The 20,981-nt window shown below is 41.7% G+C and overlaps 1 long non-coding RNA gene across 1 annotated transcript in view; it reads right to left on the reverse strand.

Annotated features, from left to right (window-relative positions):
- The window catches only part of LOC144589313 (uncharacterized), a 225,269-nt gene extending 208,086 nt beyond the window's left edge, over positions 1 to 17,183 (reverse strand). Inside the window, exon 1 of the long non-coding RNA XR_013545367.1 lies at positions 17,051 to 17,183. This is a non-coding gene — a long non-coding RNA (uncharacterized LOC144589313). The remainder of the gene's footprint in view (positions 1 to 17,050) is intronic.
- Between the last annotated feature and the right edge of the window lie 3,798 nt (positions 17,184 to 20,981).

Consider the following 20,981-nt stretch of genomic DNA (forward strand, 5'->3'; position numbering starts at 1 on the left):
CAAGGAAAGACCCATTTATTATTGCTGTGGCCCATTCTGTTGTTTTCGGCCTGGCTGCTTTGATTAGCCAGGCTGGGCAAGGGTCAAGGGAGGAGGTGGTGGCTGGACAGCGATCAAGCACCTTGTCCACAGAATCAGGCGTCACAGGGTGAAAGGAGTCAAAAATCACCGGGCAAGACGGAGCGCTGGACATCTCTGTTTGACTCATTGTATTTAAAAAAGGAGAGAGCTCCCAGCGGATGGTCTCCACTTTAGATTTTAAAAAGGCTGCAAACTGGTCAGGTGAGAAACTAGGGGGAGGCCTATCACCTGAACCAGTTCCGGATAGGTCACACACTATACGGAATAACTCCACCTGCTGGTTGGACGCTTCGCTTATCTGGTTAGCGAAGAATGATCAACATGTAGCCTTTACTTTATTCAGGTAAAGGTTAGTTGTGACTTTAACAGCTATCCAGTTATGGTCTGTCGGGTTCTTCCTCATGTTGTATTCAGCGGCCAGTTCAGTCACACGCATGCCATCTTCATGCCTTTTGATGATGTCCTTTTCCATTTCAATTGAAATGATATTCTTCTTCCCTTTGCTCTGCTCTTTCTTTGGAGTCATTAGTACTGTTCAGCACACCACAGAACACAAATCCTAGGAGCCACAGAATCCAGCAACCCTTATTCCAGCAAACATACCCCCTCAACACAAAAAGAGAGCATAGAGAGAGAAGACAATGTGTGGGGGAGAGAGACTTGAGTCTAAACTCCATTTTACACCAAGCCAGGCAGCACAGACCAGCAAAGAGAGGCCACAGTACACAAACGCTATGAGCCACAGAATGCAAAAATAAATACATTTTACATTTTAAAATTGCAGTCTAATTTTCACATTTCATTTTAATTTAATATTACAGTCTACCTTTCACATTTTAAATCCACATCGCAAGGCCCATCAGAGCACAGAAACATAACCCCCCACGTAGCCCAAACCCAAGCTGCAAAAACCCTGTACGATAAATACAGTGTACTCACCCAGAACAGGCAATCTCTCTGTTCTAAAAAAGAAAGTCAAAAATCCAAAAAGCAAATTTTTTAAAAAAGCTAAAATAAACCCCAGTGCATACAGTACATTACCAGGCAGTACAATACCAGGCAGTACCAGGCAGTACCAGGCAGTCTGAATTCTCTCTCCGTATCCACACTCTCTAACCACTGGGTCGAACGAGGTAGCACACAAGCTGCCTCTTCACTGACCAACTGTTAACTGAAAGTTCAAATTTCCCGCTTTCCCCACCTTCCCCACTTTTTTTCTGGTCGTAAGTTGAAGCTCTGGTCGCAAGTCGAAGCAAAATTTTGTAACCGGAGCTGTTCATAAGTCGAAATGGTCATAAGTAGGGGCATTTGTAAGTCACGGCACCACTGTATGCCAATTTTGAGTTCTGTATTTTATTTATTTGTTTGATGTAATTGACAGTAAAGTCAGAGAAATACATCAAAGGCATTTTAAGCTAGATGACTGTTTTTATCCCCACCCCATCATTAGAGAAAGTAATTATATTTTATTTTCAAGGACTAAAACATTGACATTTTTAAACGGTCTCTGGAATACTTTAGATTGCTGCAAAATTAATTGCTGCTGAATAATAGCAACTACCTAACTCTCACTTATTTAACATACATTTACAAAATGTTTTCTATATATCTGTGTTTTCTGTAGCTTGGCAAGGCTTAATTTAAAGTGTGTCTTTCAACACTGTGCCATTTCAACTTTCTTGTTTTAGGGTATCGCATTTATCAACACCGCTCAATGAGAGTAAGACTTCACCGTGATGTGTCAGGCAATACGATTTGAAGACTGCTGCTGTTCTTGTTGTTTCAAATAACTAAGTCTAGGTAAAGAAAGGTGGTGGGAAAACCTTACATTTCTACCCGATTTTCACTGATACACCCATCAAACGAAGCTGTTCTCATATAGAATTCTCTGTGAACAGTAGGAATCATATTACAATAAAAGGACTGATATCCCTTAGCTAGTCATTGTACTTCAAGGAAAAAGAGCAGATATTAATGCTGTGGAAGGGAGAATTTTTCAACTATTGGAAAATAATACTGAATAATGAATAATGCTCTGGATTACTAAAAATAATGTCTGTAAATAATATATTAAAAAGTAAACTTTCTACTAAGGAAAGTAATGTGCATTGGATGAAATGCTTCAAAACAGTTATAAATGAATTAATAAATAGAGTGGAGCATATAAATGATAAAAAGAGATCTTTGTAGCAACTTGCCTGAGAAGTCTTTATGAAAGAAACAATAGTGCTAATGATTCAGTAGATTAGAAGGCTGGAGGCTTTGATCTTGAAATGCAGGTTGAAAATAAAATTAATCCCACTTACACTGCTGGCACTTTAAAACTTTTCATTATGTTAATTAGTAGGAGTACTCTTCTGAGTCAGCCCATTGACATAAATTGAACATGAATGAAACATGGACATAACAGGTATGTTTCCTTGTTAGATACAGATGTGCTGTCTGATTTCTAAGCTTTTAGTATAGTAGTGTCTCATGTAAAAAAAAATCCTTTCCTGACTATTCTTTTCATTATAAGGCTAACTTGGGAGGGTGTTGCAAAATAGTACCATACAAAGAAACTCTCTTAATCTGTTTATCAGAGTCATTTTCTGCTCTAATTACTTAGCCTGAATTTAAAAAGACCAGTGTTAATTAAATAACTGAATTAATATTCTGAAGCATATTCTATCCCACTGACAGGTGTTGAATTGCTGTAAGTTCACTTTGCAACCCAGAAAATGAATTACATGTAGGCCTTTCATGTTTTAACAAAAGACCCCGAAAAAAGAGGCTCTCTTTTGTGTATTTCATGTTCTGCTGTTAGTTGCCGAGACAGATGTTTACGAAGAAGAGGTACACAAAAGTTTTGTATTTCTTCTGTGATCCCTCTTCTCCATAACCTTTCTTTCCTCCTTTGTCTGTCAAAATCACCTGCCATTTTTTTTCACCAGTAGTGTGACAAAGGCTGCTGTCAGCAGCCAATCAAAATGTCTGGGGGGGGGTAGCCCAGAAGTTATGAAAATGTAAAAGGGCCTGGAAACTAATTAAGAATGTGATTTTTGTTTCAGTCATTCCTTGTGGGCGGAATTATTGTGTGCTGAACACCTGGTGACGTCCATCTTGAATTGCTTTTGCTTCCTGCCTCTTTCCCCTCCTATTCTTCCAGCTTGGATTCTTTTAATTTTTGCCTTTCCCCCCTGAATTTTGAGGGGATTTCCCACTCATTTCTTTGAATTATTTTTGCTTCCACGTGGCAGCTATGTGTTTTATTTTACTTCTTTTTCTCTGTGGGCGGGTGTGCTTTCTCTGTTGGATTGCGTGTATTTAATTGTCATTTTATTAATGTACTATGTATGTATTCTGTTGAAGAAGTATATTTGGGTAGGCGTTTTCAGGACTTTGCTTGCTTCTGTGGGGGCATATGGGCCAGGGTGTACTTTGTGTTTCTGCCAATGTGTTACTGGGTTGTGTGCATGGGTGATGGTAGTTCTTGCTGTTCTTGATATTTTGCTGGTGGTGGTGGTGGTTGCTTTGGTTAATAGGTGTCATTTGTGTGATTGTGGATGCACCTTGCCTTTTTATTTTTTCCTGTTGTACTGCCCAGCCCCAAAGGGTCTTTTGTGCTAGGTGGATGATACTTCATTCATACTGCTGTTTGAACATGATAATACAAACTAGTGTCTACACAGATCAGGTGATGATTTTTCTTTCTCATGTGTTGTTGCCTGCTTTTGTAATAGACTGATTCTCTGTTGTCTTCCCTCTGCTTTTTTGGAGTAGTTTTTTAAGGGTTTTTTTTTTGGCTTTTGGATTGCCAGAAAATTTGAATGAGGAAACACAGACAAAAAGAAAGAAAATGAAAAAAAAACTAACCCCCAAAGAACCCAAAATGAAGGATATACATCAATTTTCACTGTGCTCATCCCTAGTTACACAATCAGACTTACGTACTTTGTTTCAACCATGGAAACATTGAGGCATTCCCATATCCAAATTGTGAGCTACTTAAAAGACATGGATAAAGAAATTCTGGCTACCGATGGGAAACTCTGTCTGCTTCACTTCCTACTGCATTGTTTTAAACCTCAATTTTACCTTCTCCTGCATGTGCTCTTTTCAAAACTTCTTTTGTCCTCCCAACCCTGGAATAAAGACAGGAAAGGAAGAGGGTGGGGACAGGGGGAACGTCCCTTAAATAACCTAATGTTCCCCCCTCTCCCCCTATTCTTGTGGGACCATGAGTCTTGTGTTATCTGGGGTGGGAGGCAAAGGCAAGCAGCGCTGCTGAAGTCCAGCTCAGCAGCGGCTCGAGCATTGCCCTCCCAACCCCAGAATAAATATGTGAGACAAAAAGTATGGGTTAATCATGGGCCACACTTTATTAAACATAATCAATGTTGCCATCCTTTGTCAAAGGGAGGCCTGCCATAGCGCGGAATCAGGTTTAAGCACAGAGGTCTCAAAGAACCCCTTAAGCAACAAATGGGTGAGTCCCTGGCCCCAGGTTTTCACGGTCTTAAAGAGAGTGACAATCTGCCTGGCCCCAATTTGACCACCCCTGGGCTTCAAGACAGCTTCTCCTTGTTGACTGTTGGTCCAGGTGTGGCCCCAGCACATTTCCCCCCCCCAAGCACTCTAATTGCATGATCTCCAGAGCTGGGAGGTCAGATAGGCTACATCTTACCTGAGATTACAATGGGAATCACCAACAAAACCTGTTATATCTGCACTACCCACCACAGCATAGGGACTAGTGAAACTAAGTGCCATGCCCACCATTGAGTCGATCGAGCTCAGAAATCAGCCCCCCTGATGTCTTCCAAGAAGACTTCCAAACCCAAATCGGACAGATGGACCCCATCATTCCAAAAAAACTCAGGCTTATCTATACGGATCCTCTGGTGACCAATAACCAACCCCAGGCTGCTCTGCAGACCTCCCGATTGACACTCCTGAGGGCATCCCAACCGCCTACCACCAGGATCCTACTGCTGGGATCCTAAAGCCATACGTGAAGCCATCCAGTAAATAACCAGCATCATCTCTGTGGGGGTAGTCCGTCATCCACACTTCCAAAACTGTAATCTTAATTGGGCTGGGTCCCTTTATCAGGGGTAGCCCTGCCACTACTGGGCTTTTTACCTCCACCTGGGCTCTTGTTTTGTTGCTGAGACCCAGCCCTGAAACCTGAGATGTTGGGGTGCTGCCCCCCACATGCAGAACATTCATGCCTAAACCGCCAAAGTATAACAAAAAGAAGAAAAATTAATCCAGTGTGCTGTATAATGCAACATTACTAACTATAACTGCATTAAACTACAACTTTGTACTTAAGGATTTATCTGCACTCAAAAATTGTTTGGGGGCAAAACCCAGAAGGGGGCAGCGATGGATAATGTACAAGTGTTTTCCATTATAGGAAATAATCATAGGTCATTGTCAGACAGTATTTCACATTTTATCATTAAGACTCAACAATTCATTCATTGCTAGCTAAGCAATCCTGAGAACAACATTTCAAGTCCTTCAGAACAGGAAGAAATATTCCTTTCACAATAAGTTATTTATACAATCCTTTTAATTTCAGTAGAATCAGCCTTTAAAATCCTTGTATTTATTTAGCAACATCCCTGTGTTGTGATCTTTTGTTAATTCCCTTTTTTTGCAGGGGTGGGGGCAGATAGAGTGCTGAACTGGAAGGATACTTATGTATAGAACACTATACATTTGTACAGAACACTATACACTTAAGATTTCACAGATTCAAGGACACTGCTTCATTTCTTAAAAGCAAAGTGAGAGGAACTTCTCTCCTTTGTTATCATTCAGGCTAAAACATTGATATAATTTTCAGTGCTCTTTTTCATCTGAACCGTTAAGTCATCTTTAGATTGACTTGTATACATGATTCACTTCATGTATATGGCAAATGAATGTAAAAGTAAAAGGGGATCTTGGAGACCAAAACTTATTATTATTATTATTATTATTTATTTAATTTATATCCCGCCTATCTAGTCCAATGGACTACTCTAGGCGGCCAACAACAAAGATAAAATACAATAAAATAAAACAACAGATTACAGAAGAATTAGAATAAAGAAACAATAAAGGGGAAAAGAAAATCAAAAATAATCTGGTGAGAAGGCCTGCCGAAACATCCAGGTCTTTAATAGATTCTTAAAGGTGCCCAGCGAGGGAGCTCCGCGAATACCAGGAGGTAAGTTGTTCCACAAGCGAGGAGCCACTGCCGAGAAGGCCCTATTTCTTGTTTTCTCTTTTCGGGCCTCCCTCGGCGTTAAGCTCCTCAGCCTCACCTCCTGGCTCGCCCGTGTGATCCGGGTAGAACTTGGTGGGAATAGGCGTTCCGCCAGGTATCGAGGCCCTAAACCGTTTAGGGCTTTATACGTAAGTGTTAACACTTTGAAGTCGATGCGGAACCTGATGGGCAGCCAATGCAATGCAGCCAGAGTGGGCGAAATATGTTGGAATTTTTTCACTCCACTGAGTAATCTGGCCGCCGCATTCTGCACCACCTGTAATTTCCGCAGCAATCTCAAAGGAAGCCCCACGTAGAGCGCATTACAGTGGTCTAATCTTGAGATTACGAGCGCGTGTACTAAGGTGGTGAGCGCCCCCACTTCCAGGTAGGGCCGCAGCTGGGCTATCCGCCTCAGATGAAAAAAGGCGGTGCGGACCACCGATGCCACCTGTGATTCCATGGAAAGCACCGGGTCCAGATGAATCCCCAAGCTGCGTACCCCATCCTTTGCAGGGAGAGTCACCCCCCCGAAAGAGAGGGAGTTTCCCAAATCCCCGACTGTGGGAGGGCCCACCCTCAGTACTTCCGTCTTGTCCGGATTCAGCCTAAGCCCGTTCTCCTGCATCCATCCCAGTATAGTCCCCAGGCAGCGCTGAAGGCACAGAACGGCTTCTCCTGCAGTTGGCAAAAAGGAGATGTAGAGCTGCGTGTCATCCGCATACTGGTGACACGAAGCACCACACCCCCTAATGACCCCACCCAGCGGCCTCATATAGATGTTAAATAGCATTGGGGAGATAATCGACCCCTGTGGAACCCCACAATTGAGGCACCACGGGGCCGAGACTCTCTCCCCAAGCTGAACTCTCTGGGGACGGTCCTCCAAGAAGGAACGGAGCCAGGACAATGCCAGGCCACCTATTCCCAACTCGGAGAGCCTCCCCAGGAGGATACCGTGGTCAATGGTATCAAAGGCCGCTGAGATGTCGAGGAGGACCAACAGGGACACTTTGCCCCTATCGGCCTCCCTCAATAGGTCATCACACAGGGCGACCAAAGCCGTTTCTGTGCCGTGGCGCGGCCTGAAGCCCGACTGGAATGGATCCAGGGCATCTGTTTCATCCAGGAGCGCCTGAAGCTGGTCGGCCACCACCCTCTCGACTACCTTGCTAAGGAAAGAAACATTGGCGACGGGCCTGTAATTGCCAATTTCGTCCGCCGCCAAACTAGGTTTCTTCCTAATGGGCCTAATGAGTGTGTCCTTCAGGGCAGATGGAAATCTGCCCTCAAGGAGAGACCCATTTATTATAGCCGTGGCCCATTCCGTTGTTAGCGGCCTGGCTGCTTTGATTAGCCAGGCCGGGCAAGGGTCCAAAGAGGAGGTGGTGGCACGACAGCGGTCGAGCGCCCTGGAAACAGTGTCAGGCGTAACAGGCTGAAAGGTGTCCAAAATCACCGGACAAGACGGAGCGCTGGACATCTCAGCTCGACTCACTGTACTCAAAAAAGGTGAGAGGTCCCGGCGGATGGCCTCCACTTTTGATTTAAAAAATGCTGCAAATTGGTCCGGCGAGAAACTAGGGGGAGGCCCATCGCCCGGACCAATTCCGGAAAGGTCGCGTACTATACGGAATAACTCCGCCTGCTGGTTGGACGCCTCGCTTATCCGGTTAGCGAGGTATGATCTGCTAGCAGCCTTTACCTTAGCAAGATAAAGGTTAGTAGCGACCCTGACAGCTATCCTGTTAAAATCCGTCGGGGCCTTTCTCCATTTGCGCTCTAGCCGTCGGGGCCTTTCTCCATTTGCGCTCTAGCCGTCTCCTGACCCGCTTCCTCGCCCGGAGGTCCCGGTTAAACCAGGGGGCCGGGCGGTCTCTGCGGCGGAGAGGGCGTTTAGGTGCGATCATGTCAACAGCCCTAGTCGCGGCAGCAAACCAGCCATCTACCAGAGCCTCGACAGGAGCGCCAGCCAGGTCAGCCATAGTACCTCTCATGGCATCCTGGAATCCAACCGGATCCAGTAGCCTTCGAGGGCGGACCATAACAATAGATCCCTGCTCCCTGCAGGGGGGGGAGAGCCATTTTAATGGTACACTTTATTAGGTGGTGATCCGACCATGACAAGGGTACCGACTCAAGGTCAGTCACCATCGGACCACTCTCACTCCCATTGGTAGAAAAAACCAGGTCAAGTGTGTGACCCCCCACGTGAGTGGGGCCGTTGACATGTTGGGACATGTTCACTTCCAGAAGAAATAGAAGTTTTTCCTAGATAAGTTAATTGTGTGTGTTATTATACCTGTACACACAATTTCCTTTTTTAACTTCATTAAAAGCTTGCTCCCTGAGTAGAATCTATTCACACTGATGCTGCGTGTTGCCAATTTGAGGGGAAAAATTAAATTAATAGCTGCACTAAATTACATGAGACCTTCTTCCCTGAAAGCACAGTATCAATTCACAGATTACTTTTGCAAGGTTTTGTTTCATTTAACAAATAAATCAATAAATTTGCCTTTTTCTCAAAAACATTGGCTGAAATCCTGTTGCACAGCTCTATGAGTGCAGCAGAATGATGTCATCACCAGTGGCAAAACGCTGCTGATTAAAGGCAAGTCACCACAGAGTAAAGGTGATATTGTACACAGTGAAACAATGCCACATGAACCCTGAAATCTCCAAAGAAAGTGTTCAATCAGTGGCAATTTGTTGATGACTCCCTCCTTCTTTTTGGCTCTTCAGCTGGCTGATTTCAGATCCAATTATGCCACTAGATGTGCCAGGGAAAGTATGTCATCACATGGATAGCTTTGGTTTGTGCCCATTGCAAAATCACTACAGTGGGGATATCTTTAAGTATGGATTGTGTTGCTTGGCTACAGTTTAAACCAAGTGTTACATATATTTTAGTAAGGTCAGCCTACCAATTACAATTTGACTTATAAACATGACTGCTGGGTCAACCTCATTGTGGTGGATGATGACATTCCACTGGAAAGGTTAAAATTGATGGTTAAGCTGCCTAGTACATTTAACAAGGATTTTGGAATTCATTTTTGAGTTACAAGACTTGCAAATCTCAGCTCAGATAAATTATGAATTATTCACCTTTGCCCTGGCTGCTGAGGTTCAGGCAGTTGACATAATTCTCTTGATATCCAACACACTCAATACAGTACTTTTAAAAAGCAAATCTGCACTTTTAAACTAAATCCTGGAATCAAAATAGCTTCATGTTGTAGATTTAAAATAAAATTGGAGTGTGTGTGTGTGGATCACAAACTCTGTTATTACAGTATTTTTTAGGGATGGGATTTTTAGGGATAGGATTTCCACTCCCAGAAATCAGCTATAATCCTTCAGGCAGACATCTGGGAATGGGGGGAAGAGAAAAACTAGAAGGCAAAAGAGAAATCTTTCTACCACCATTATCTGCTTTCTTCTATCTGCATGGGAAGAAGGAGGGAATTTCCCCTCAGTCTCACAGTGTCCTGGGAGTCACCTCATTACTTCATGGGAAAGGTAGTCCAATGAGAGGCTCCTCCTATAATGACTAATGGAGAGTGAAATGACCATATAAAGATGCACATATATATTTCTCAGGCTGGTGCTACTTCTAGGCATGTATGGGGACATACGTTGGGTCCCCAAGCCTGCTGAGGTTGTCCATGCTTGGTCTAGGATGCCACTGAACTCTTTTTCTAATTAAAGTGTTTCATACACATTATTTTCATAATCATTGTAAGTGTTGTGTAAGGCAATCCAATACTGTGTTCATTTCTGAAAAAAAATGACTGTAGTACCGTGATTTACCCAACACTAGCCAATGAGCTCATGGCTGAGGTAAAAGTTGAACCAGGAACTCTGTAGCTTACAGTTCATTTCCTAGTCCAACACACTGCACTATACTATTACTGAGTCAAGCAGTTCTATATAATGTTGTAAGGAAAATTGCACATGTCTAAAGACAAACTGAAGTTGGGACTGCTACCTATTATGTCATTGTACCTCAGCACAGTGAAGCCTTATCCTCCCCTCCCATTTTAAAAGTAAATCTTCATAAAGTGTTGGTTTATATATACATATATAACTGTTTTAACAGGCATGTATTTTGAACTATTCAGGTGACAGTCTAAACAGTAATGTCTCAACATAATTATCAGGATGCCACACACGTGTTGCAAGCAGAGGGTAGAAATACTTAGGAAGCAGAATGTGTTACAACTCTCTTCTAGTTCATCATTTTTTAAATTTCCTACATAGTTCATTGCAAGGACTAATCCTGGTTCCTTTTCAGCCGGTATACCTGGCAGAGTGTGTGACCACTGTCCCTAATGAACAAAAGACGTTTTGCAACCTTAAGACTTCTTTATCATGATAACACCAAACTCCTGACTTCTTTTGTGTAAATGCTATCAGCTATCTTAACCCCCTCAACAAAGGGAATTTAAATTATCATGTTAAGGGTCCTTGAATGTAGCATATTTAAATATAGGGAGTGTAACCTTATCGTATATTTCAACAATAAAAAGGTAAAGGTAAAGGTTCCCCTTGACAATTTTTGTCCAGTCGTGTCCGACTCTAGGGGGCGGCACTCATCCCGCTCTTCAAGCCATAGAGCCAGCGTTTGTCCGAAGACAATCTTTCCGTGGTCACATGGCCAGTGTGATTTAGACACGGAACGCTGTTTACTTTCCCACCGAGGTGGTCCCTATTTATCTACTCATATTTGCATGCTTTCGAACCGCTAGGTTGGCAGGAGCTGGGACAGGCGACGGGTGCTCATTCCGTCGCGTGGATTCGAACTTACAACTGCTGGTCTTCTGACCCTGCAGCACAGGCTTCTGCGGTTTAGCCCACAGCGCCACCACGTCCCATATTTCAACAATTACTTTGCATAATTTTCTTGGACTGGGGATGGAAAAATATGTTGCTTCAAAATTATTATGTACTTGATTTATTAGACCTCAAGTTATTTCAACCCTGAATGCAGTGAATTTTGATAAATCGTAATCAAAATCAAACTACAATGAAATTCTTATTCACTTGTGCTGGCCAAATTCAGTGGATTCCCACTCTGAGAGGGCCATGCTTTTCATGCCTGATATACAGCTGTTAAAAGAGAGAAGTAAGTTAATGGGGAAAATGGCAACCTAATTAAGCATTAATGTAGAATTCAGCCTCAGACTTTTTAGAGATACAAACTTGTATTTCTAGGCCTGGGCAGATGAATCCATCAGTTTTGTTTTCTCTCCTATATACTTCCCATGCTGTACCTGTACAGCCCAGCAATTAAAAAGTCCTCTGTCTCAGGCAGTACATTCACGATGTCATGAGAAGACAAGCAAGTTATTAGTTGTTCACATCTTTGTTACTGTATTTCTATCCCAAAGGAGAATCTTGCAGGATTTTATACTTCAGGTGGCAGTTACTTGGTTGGCTTTGAGAGCTATGCCTTTTGATTTGACAGAGAAAGATCATTTGCTGTTTGGTCTTGGTCATGAAAATAACTTGAACTGGCCCTGACCCTGAAGATGAAGAAATTTATGCATGTTGATTCAGGGCTTGGTCACACTGCTGGGTTGTACTGGTTTCAGTTTTGATGTGTTTTAAATTGATTTACAGCCACATGGTCTTTGTATCACTGTGCATATTCATTTTGAAAACAATTACTCTAATATAGAGTAGGGGCTTAAAACCACTTTAGGAAACTACATTTTGTTCATGTTAAATCATTTCATTAACCAGCATTTTTACAGAAATGTTTTCAACATTGTAATTAGAGATGAGCACGACTTAAGATGTCCCTGTCTGAGGCGAGTCATTGCCATACCTGAACAGTTGTTGTGTGGGCAAAGCGCCGGCCTTCCCCGCGCTCTCCCCCATTCCTCAGGGGACCAGCGCTTCCCTCCTCACCTCCCCAGCACAACTGTCCACTCACCTTTTGTGGCATTGTCTTCCGTCTTCCACTTTCGCCCTCAGCTGACCACTCAGATAAGGAGCTGGGACAGAGATTCCTGCCCCACTCTCTTTGTGTGGCTTCCTGAGGGAGGAGGATGCTTCAAAAAGTGAGTGGACACTCGTGTTGGGGAGGTGGGAAGGAAAGTGCATGTCGCCTGAGGAATGGGGAGGCATTCAGGAAAAACAGGCACTGTGCTTACAGAACAATTGTGCATGCACTACGACAACTCACCCTAGACAGAGATGACTTAATTTATGCCCATTTCTAATTGTAATCTATTTAGAATTGTTGCATTTGATGCTTTGTCCTGTGCCTGCCCATCCTCCACTGGTTGCCTCCCAGAGCAAAGTGAAGAAGCTCCCTATATTGCAAATTTATCTGGTCAATTTCACTTAACAAAGGAGGAGGGAGTGCTTCCCCCCCCTTCTCTCTCTGCTGGCTCATAAATTCCCATTGTCATGTCAGAATATCACTATCCTTGGAAATAAAATAAAATAAATAAAAACAAGCCCACAATGAGTGTCTGTGGGAGGCAGTCTGTAAAAAACAACAGATACAAATTATGCCAGTAGAGGCATTCACTAGGCCAAATGAATGAAAAATAAATGTATTTTATATGCTCATCCAAATAAACAACCCACTGCCAGTCCAGTAAAATACCTCTCTTCCAATGGAAAAAAAAAATCACGATTCCTCAGCAATAAAGTCCTTGCTCCCATGCATGCCATGTAGCTGGGTTTTTTAAAAATCAGTTTTATTTAAGCACAATAGTGGTTCTTCTTGACTGAGCCCAAATTCTTATACAAAATCAATTAGACCAAAATTCTCACCTTACCTTTTTGAATTCCAATTCCCAATGTGCCCCAATCTGCTGAATACTGGTCTCCCTGCTGTGAGAAGCCAGACAGAAGCTGATCTCACGATGCTCTGACTGCAAGTGGGGAGAAAAAGTGTTATATGTGCACGCACTGGTAAATATGTGCGTGGATCAACACTTACTTATATTTAACATGTTTCTTTATTGAATGGCAGACTTTTCACTCGGTATCCTAATGTTTCACTTTACTGCTGTGAGAGTGGATGCTGGAAATTTACTAGTGTCATAAAACTGAATGAAAAAGACAACTTATTTTTTAAATCACCAGTTTATACAATTCCATGTTTATGAGCAGACTGGAGTGTGCCTAATCAACGATAAAGACAGCTTCTTTACAAAAAGCAATCTATGTGGCCAGATGACCTTTCCATTGTGCCAAATTAATCCTATTTCTAACCAAGCAATGTGCAACATGATTAGTAGACTTAGTGAACTCCACAGTGATGCAATGTTTAAGGAATGTGAAGATTAACATTTGCTCTTTCAGTAACCAAAAATGACAATCTTGTGACAATTCTATGTGCAGACCTCATGTACATGTTTTTAATACTAAATAATTATTGTACCATCATTGCTTTTGGAAACTCATAATTGCACTGAGTTGTGAATTTCTGATGAGGAACCTTTCTTAAATAGGTACTGTGTTTCCCAGAAAATAAGACAGGGTCTTATATTAATTTTTGCTCCAAAAAAAACATATTAGGGCTTATTTCAGGAGATGTTTTATTTTATTTTCATGTACAACAGTCTACATTTATTCAAATACAGTTATGTCATCTTCTGGTTGCTGCACAATAGTGGAGGGTGGGGTTTCACTTAACTAGGGCTCATTTGGGGGGTAAGGCTTATATTACGAGCATGCTGAAAAATCATACTAGGTCTTATTTTCAGGTAAGATCTTATTTTCAGGGAAACAGGGTAATATGTCAGCTTTCTTAAATTATAGATGACAAAAAACATTGGTCCCAAGCAATTAAAATAGCTTGCAATTATCTAATAATTAGCTAACACACTTCAGGGACAAGGCAATGCAGCTTAATTCCAACCTGAACCGAGCCCAGTTTTGGTTACATTTAAAGCACAACTGTTGAAATCACTAACTCCTGTAATGATGTTTTTTTCCTACTGTGGAGGGATTTGGGCTTCCAGAAGGAGTGGCACATGTACCTTATGAGCAAAGCATTTCCTGTGTTCACTCTGGACTCAATAATTCAGTTGATATTTTGGCAACATCTACTCCTAATATAGCTTATTTTATTCAGAAATGATGCCGTTCTAGTTATTAAAAGTATTGATCCCAACTAGTGAGACCAAACAATTGCCTACCTCTCTCTCTCTCCCCAAATCCCAACTAAACAATGCCTTTTATCACCCAAGTCTTTCTTTTTCTTTTTTTTTAATTTTTATATATTTATTTAGGAACAGGGATAGAGGGTACAAAAAGAAAGAGGGGATAGAGAAGGAAAAATGGTTTTGGGGGATAGGCGAGCATAAAGTATACCATCATCCAATCAATTCATATTACTAATACATATCAACTTTTTGCTTTTTCACAGTTTGATTACCCTCCTGCTTTTATCTTATCATTTAATTTTAATTTTATTCTATGTTATTCCAACATTGTCTGGTAACTGCTGCCATTTATACAATACATCCCATCGTTCAGTTTCTTTTTGAATTGAACAGTCTTTCAGCCCATCTGAGAGAATATCCATTTTTTTCACTTCCCATATTTTCACCATAAGATTGTCTGGTTTCAGTATCTCTGCCTCCTTAAGATTTTTGTCATAATGCTTTTTAATTTTGGAAGCTGCATGGGTCACTGGATAACTCTCTACTGCATTCATATTACCTGGTGTCATGTCTAATACAGACGATTCTAAAGTTTGTACAACTTCATTTAAGTTTTGTTTGGCATCTACTGTCCCCTCTTTCGTCCCTTTCATCAAATCTTCTATTTTGCTAAGACCTGCATTCACTCGCTGAAACCCTGTTATTATTAGCCTTTGTATATTAATCTACCATTCCTTTTCCATTTCTTGCACCACTATTCCAGAACTTTGGGATTGAACAGACCAAGTCTCCATTTGTTCTTTTGAATTTTTGGGGTCCATCTCAGGCTTTGGGGTTTGTATAAATACCACAATAATCACCCCCTAGAAATCCTTCCACAATTTCCACAATTTTATCAACAATTCAACCCCCTCATCATAAACCTCCCCTTAGATCTCCCTCCAATCTTTATCCAAATATTGTAATATAAAAATCAACTTTTAGCCCAGCAAATAGAACCGTGACACAGTTATTTCTTCTTCTCCTGGGTTCAGCAAGCTTCTATTATTAGACACACGTGGTCTGCAGTCCGACAAACAAAACAACAATCATAAAGTCTCAAACTGTCCAGTAGATTGTCCTTGAAGCTCGTCTTGTGATCTTCATTAACCCCTTAATGCTCCTTAGTCCAGTCGGCCACGTCAGCTCCTTCTCCCGAAAACCACCAGATTCTATTATTTATAGTTCACAAAGTCCAGAGAAGGCAAAGAGTAACGTATCCCAGCCACACTGCATCCACCAAACTCAAGTCTCTTAAATCCAGTCAGACGGTGTTGCTGTCTGGGATTCTTTTCCAGAAACATAAGATTTATTTTTCCATCTCAGACTCTCGGCTTTAGAATCAGCCTGGTGTTTTAAGAGTTCACTTGGAGAAGCTTAGTTTCGCTTTTGAGTCAGACTGATAAGATAAACCCGCCGCTGCATTTATTCTTTCAGCCAAATATTTTCATTCTTATTTCAGCTTAATGAGGCTGTTTCATAAATCAGAGGCTTCGTCTTACTTACTTGTTATATATTATTAGTTTATATTGATTGCTCTCCTCTCCCCCGGTAAAGGGTTCCTCGCGGCTCAGTGCCAAAAATGGCGCCCGCTCCAGTCCGTGCATGGTGATTTCTTCAGAAGAAAAAAGTCCGGGTCTGCCTCCCTTTCTTCTCCTTCTGCTGCTCACCATCTGCTTCAGAGAGACTTCTTCTAGACTCTCCTTTGATCCCCATTTCAAAAGGGGGATCCCGGACCGGAGGGTTCCAGTTTTTTCCAGAGAGCTCTTCTCTGGAGTTGCTGGCAGCACCGCAACAAAGCCCCGCCTCTCGTCACCCAAGTCTTTCAAATGGAGCAATAGATTTGGCACAAGGCAGTGAGATGCACAGTCAAATACCATGGGATTTGCTATGGCTACAAAATCATAGGATCATGAAGTTGGAAGGGGCCTACAAGGCCATCGAGTCCAACCCCCTGCTCAATGCAGAAATACAAATCAAAGGATATCTGCCAGGTGGTTGTCCAAATTTCTTTTGAATGCCTCCAGTGTTGTAGTACTCACCACATCTCAAGGAATAGGTTTCATTGCTGTACTGCTCTAACAGTTAGGAAGTTTCTTCCTGATATTCAACAGAAATCTGTCTTCCTATAACTTGAGCCCATTGTTGTGTAGCCTGTACTCTGGGTTGATCAAGAACAGATCCTGCCCCTCCACTGTATGACAACGTTTTAAGTATTTGAAAAGTGCTATCATATAAAAAAAAATGAATTCAGTTTTTAAAAACTTATTATGCACAGTAGAAACTAGGCCAGCCCTTTTTGCTCCCAGCATGGATTTTTTTTAATCTGCCACTGAAGAGTTTTAAGGAACTAGATTTGGTGGACAGAGTGCCTGAAGAACTTTGGATAGAGGCTCGTAACATTCTTCAGGAGGCAGCAACAGAATCCATCCCAAAGAAAAGGAAATGCAAGAAAGCAAAGTGGCTGTCCAACGAGGCCTTAGAAATAGCAGAGAGGAGAAGGGAAACAAAATGCAAGGGAGATAGGGAAACTTACAGGAAATTGAATGCAGACTTCCAAAGAATAGCAAGGAGAGACAAGAGGGCCTTCTTAAATGAACAATGTAAAGAAATAGAGGAAAATAATAGAAAAGGAAAAACCAGAGATCTGTTCAGGAAAATTGGAGATATTAGAGGAACATTTTGTGCAAAGATGAACATGATAAAGGACAAAAATGGGAGAGACCTCACAGAAGCAGAAGACATCAAGAAGAGGTGGCAAGAATACACAGAGAAACTATACCAGAAAGACTTGGATATCCCTGACAACCCAGATAGTGTGGTTGCTGACCTTGAGCCAGATATCCTGGAGAGTGAAGTCAAGTGGGCCTTAGAAAGCTTGTCTAACAAGGTCAGTGGCGGTGATGGCATTCCAGTAGAACTATTTAAAATTTTGAAAGATGACGCTGTTAAGGTGCTACATTCAATATGCCAGCAAGTTTGGAAAACTCAACAGTGGCCAGAAGGCCAGTCTACATCCCAATCCCAAAGAAAGGCAATGCCAAAAAATGCTCCAGCCACTGTACAATTGCACTCATTTCACATGCGAGCAAGGTTATGCTCAAAATCCTCCAAGGTGGGCTTCAGCAGTATGTGGACCGAGAACTCCCAGAAGTACAAGCTGGATTTCGAAGGGGCAGAGGAACTAGAGACCAAATTGCTAACATGTGCTGGATTACAGAGAAAGCCAGAGAGTTCCAGAAAAATATCTACTTCTGCTTCATTGACTATGCAAAAGCCTTTGACTGTGTGGACCACAACAAACTATGGCAAGTTCTTAAAGAAATGGGAGTGCCTGACCACCTTATCTATCCCCTGAGAAACCTATATGTGGGACAGGAAGCAACAGTTTGAACTGGATATGGAACAACTGATTGGTTCAAAATTGGGAAAGGAGTATGACAAGGCTGTATATTGTCCCCCCGCTTATTCAACTTATATGCAGAATACATCATGCGAAAGGCAGGACTGGAGGAATCCCAAGCCGGAATCAAGATTGCCGGAAGAAATATCAACAACCTCCAGTATGCAGATGATACCACTCTGATGGCAGAAAGTGAGGAGGAATTAAGGAACCTTGTAACGAGGGTGAAAGAGGAGAGTGCAAAAAATGGTCTGAAGCTCAACATAAAAAAAAAACTAAGATCATGGCCACTGGTCCCATCACCTCCTGGGTAATAGAAGGGGAAGATATGGAGGCAGTGACAGATATTACTTTCTTGGGCTCCATGATCACTGCAGATGGAGACAGCAGCCACAAAATTAAAAGATGCTTGCTTCTTGGGAGGAAAGCGATGACAAACCTTGACAGCATCCTAAAAAGCAAAGACATCACCTTGCCAATGAAAGTCCACATAGTCAAAGCTATGGTTTTTCCTGTAGTGATGTATGGAAGTGAGAGCTGGACCATAAAGAAAGCTGACCGCCAAAGAATTGATGCTTTTGAATTGTGGTGTTGGAGGAGGCTCTTGAGAGTCCCCTGTACTGCAAGGAGAATTAACCTATCAATTCTAAAGGAAATCAACCCTGAGTGCTCCCTGGAAGGACAGATCCTGAAGCTGAGGCTCCAATACTTTCGCCATCTCATGAGAAGACTGCTTGGAAAAGACCTTGATGTTAGGAAAGTGTGAAGGCAAGAGGAGAAGGGGACGACAGAGGATGAGATGGTTGGACAATGTCATCGAAGCTACCAGAATGAATTTGACACAACTCTGGGAGGCAGTGGAAGATAGAAGGGCCTGGCGTGCTCTGGTCCATGGGGTCACGAAGAGTCGGACACAACTAAACGACTAAATGACGACGACGAAGAGTTTTACTTTTTTCAAGGTGGAATGATTTGAATGGACTTTTCCCCATGTGATTACAGTAGTTGTTTCCTTCTGCAAAAGGGGGGGCATGAATGTGAGTGTGTGATGACACAGGCTGTTGGGGCATGCTCTTTAGGAGCCACAGGAGCACTTGTCCTCACAATCTGCCCCCGGCTATCTCCCAATTATTGAAAAAAAACAAGTTAAAATTCAGCATCGGAACATCAATATACTAGTTTAGCGCTAGATCACCTGTGCCCAGGAAAACAACATTTAACAAATTGCTACAAAATAGAAACAACACTAAGAAAATCCAAAAGATTACATGTGTGTGTTTCTGTGTGTTCACTTCATGTGTTTCTGTGTACATTAAGAAGAACTTTGGAAACTGCTGGATTTTCCCTAATGCTATGCAACCCACTAAAAACTGAGCAGCTTGACAGTGAACCATAAAAGGGCCAGCAAACGCAGGAGTAGAGGAAGGAAAAAAGTGGCCTGTGCACTGAAATGAAGATTGCACCACATGTATTTGTGGACACTGCATCCAAATCAATCCTCAGTCTCTATGTGATAGTTAACAGTGAATTTAAATGAAATATAAGCTGCCTGCAAGTCAAACTGTGAATCAAGCCTATCTCCTCTATTAATTACTAGATTTTAAATAGCTGTGTTTTGTTTAAGCTCAATTCAAACAAAAGATAAGAATATTTGGTGGGGTAAATCTCCCCCTTAGGTTTTAAAAATGCATGGGAAGCTAAACAAGCTTTCATCTGATTTGTAAAATTATTTTCCCAATATAAATGGGAAGCCTTATTCCCTGTCACTGCTGCTTTGCCATTCTTGTTATTTGGACTACTAACAGGCAGAGACAGGCAAATACATCTGATAAATATTTTTTTTTTTATTTTAAAAAATCTGTAATACTTTGTCATCCAAGTTCTATAATCAGAAGAGATAGCTATAGCCTCATTGGTATTGGGAAGGGGAGGTATCTTTGTCTCAATGTTACTATACTTTTCTAAACCATACTGATTCATGCCCCCCCATCTTTGTTCATACTGGGTTGCAAAACATTTTGGGGGAGGGTTCTTCCCACAATGAAATGGTATACACAGTGTTGTACACTATTCATAATGAGTACATTTCTTTATGCATTTTATATAGTGTTATGCATTTACAGTATATTCATTTACCAAAATTCAATCCATACACTAAAGTGTGATTGTGTATATTTTTATTTTAATAACGTGTATTTCAGTCATTTGCATGTTAAAATATATGGATAGCTTCCTTTGAATGTTATTACATTCTGAGGCATATGCCAATTCTCCCAAATATGTGAGTTTTCAGGACAAGGTGCATTTTATCTTGCAGTGTTTGTTGGATGTTGCAAAAATATGATACGTTTGTAAAAGTAAAATCCAGGGAATCCCTAATCAGACCATTATGGAAGTATATATCCTGAATGCAAAAGAAGAGGAAACATGCTAGACATCCCTCCTCACCCAAGTCTGGGAAAAGTATTTTTCCAAATTCTGCACCCTCACCCCTGCTTCTGTCACTCTCTACACCAGGAGAGTTGTGGCCTGAACAGCACCCTCTATGATTTCCCAGCATTCTGAATTGTATGGAGCCTTTGTGAATTATGGGCATTTCATGCAGACAATGGCTACATTTATTGGTCTGTTGTGTGCATGCTCACAGAGCTTGTAATTGAGGATGATTATGGTTAATGATTCTAGTAATGTGTACTTCCAAAGCACTAGGACAGTGTAATTTGTATCAACCCTATCACTGTCACCTCAGGAATTTTGTCTCCTAGTGTAATCTTAGTGCAGCACTTGTCTCAGAAGAAACTTCCAGAAAAGGCACAGCTGGCTCACATCAGAGATTTCATGGTGTTTCACAGTGCACTGCAGACAAAAATAAAACTTTAACAGCTTTCCTGTTATTTTAGTGGTTTTTAGTTTAACTTGTTCTAGTTTGATATGACAAGGTCCATGTTGTTAGTAAAGGAATGCATGGATTTTAGATGTAGAAGGGGAACAAAGGCACTGCCTATAAATAAACAGAAACAAAAATCACGAGAATTAGGAAATGGCTGTGTGGTTCTTAGGACTACACAAATGCAAGGTAATA

This window comes from Pogona vitticeps, chromosome 4 (genome assembly GCF_051106095.1).
Source record: "Pogona vitticeps strain Pit_001003342236 chromosome 4, PviZW2.1, whole genome shotgun sequence".
Lineage (NCBI taxonomy): Eukaryota > Metazoa > Chordata > Lepidosauria > Squamata > Agamidae > Pogona > Pogona vitticeps.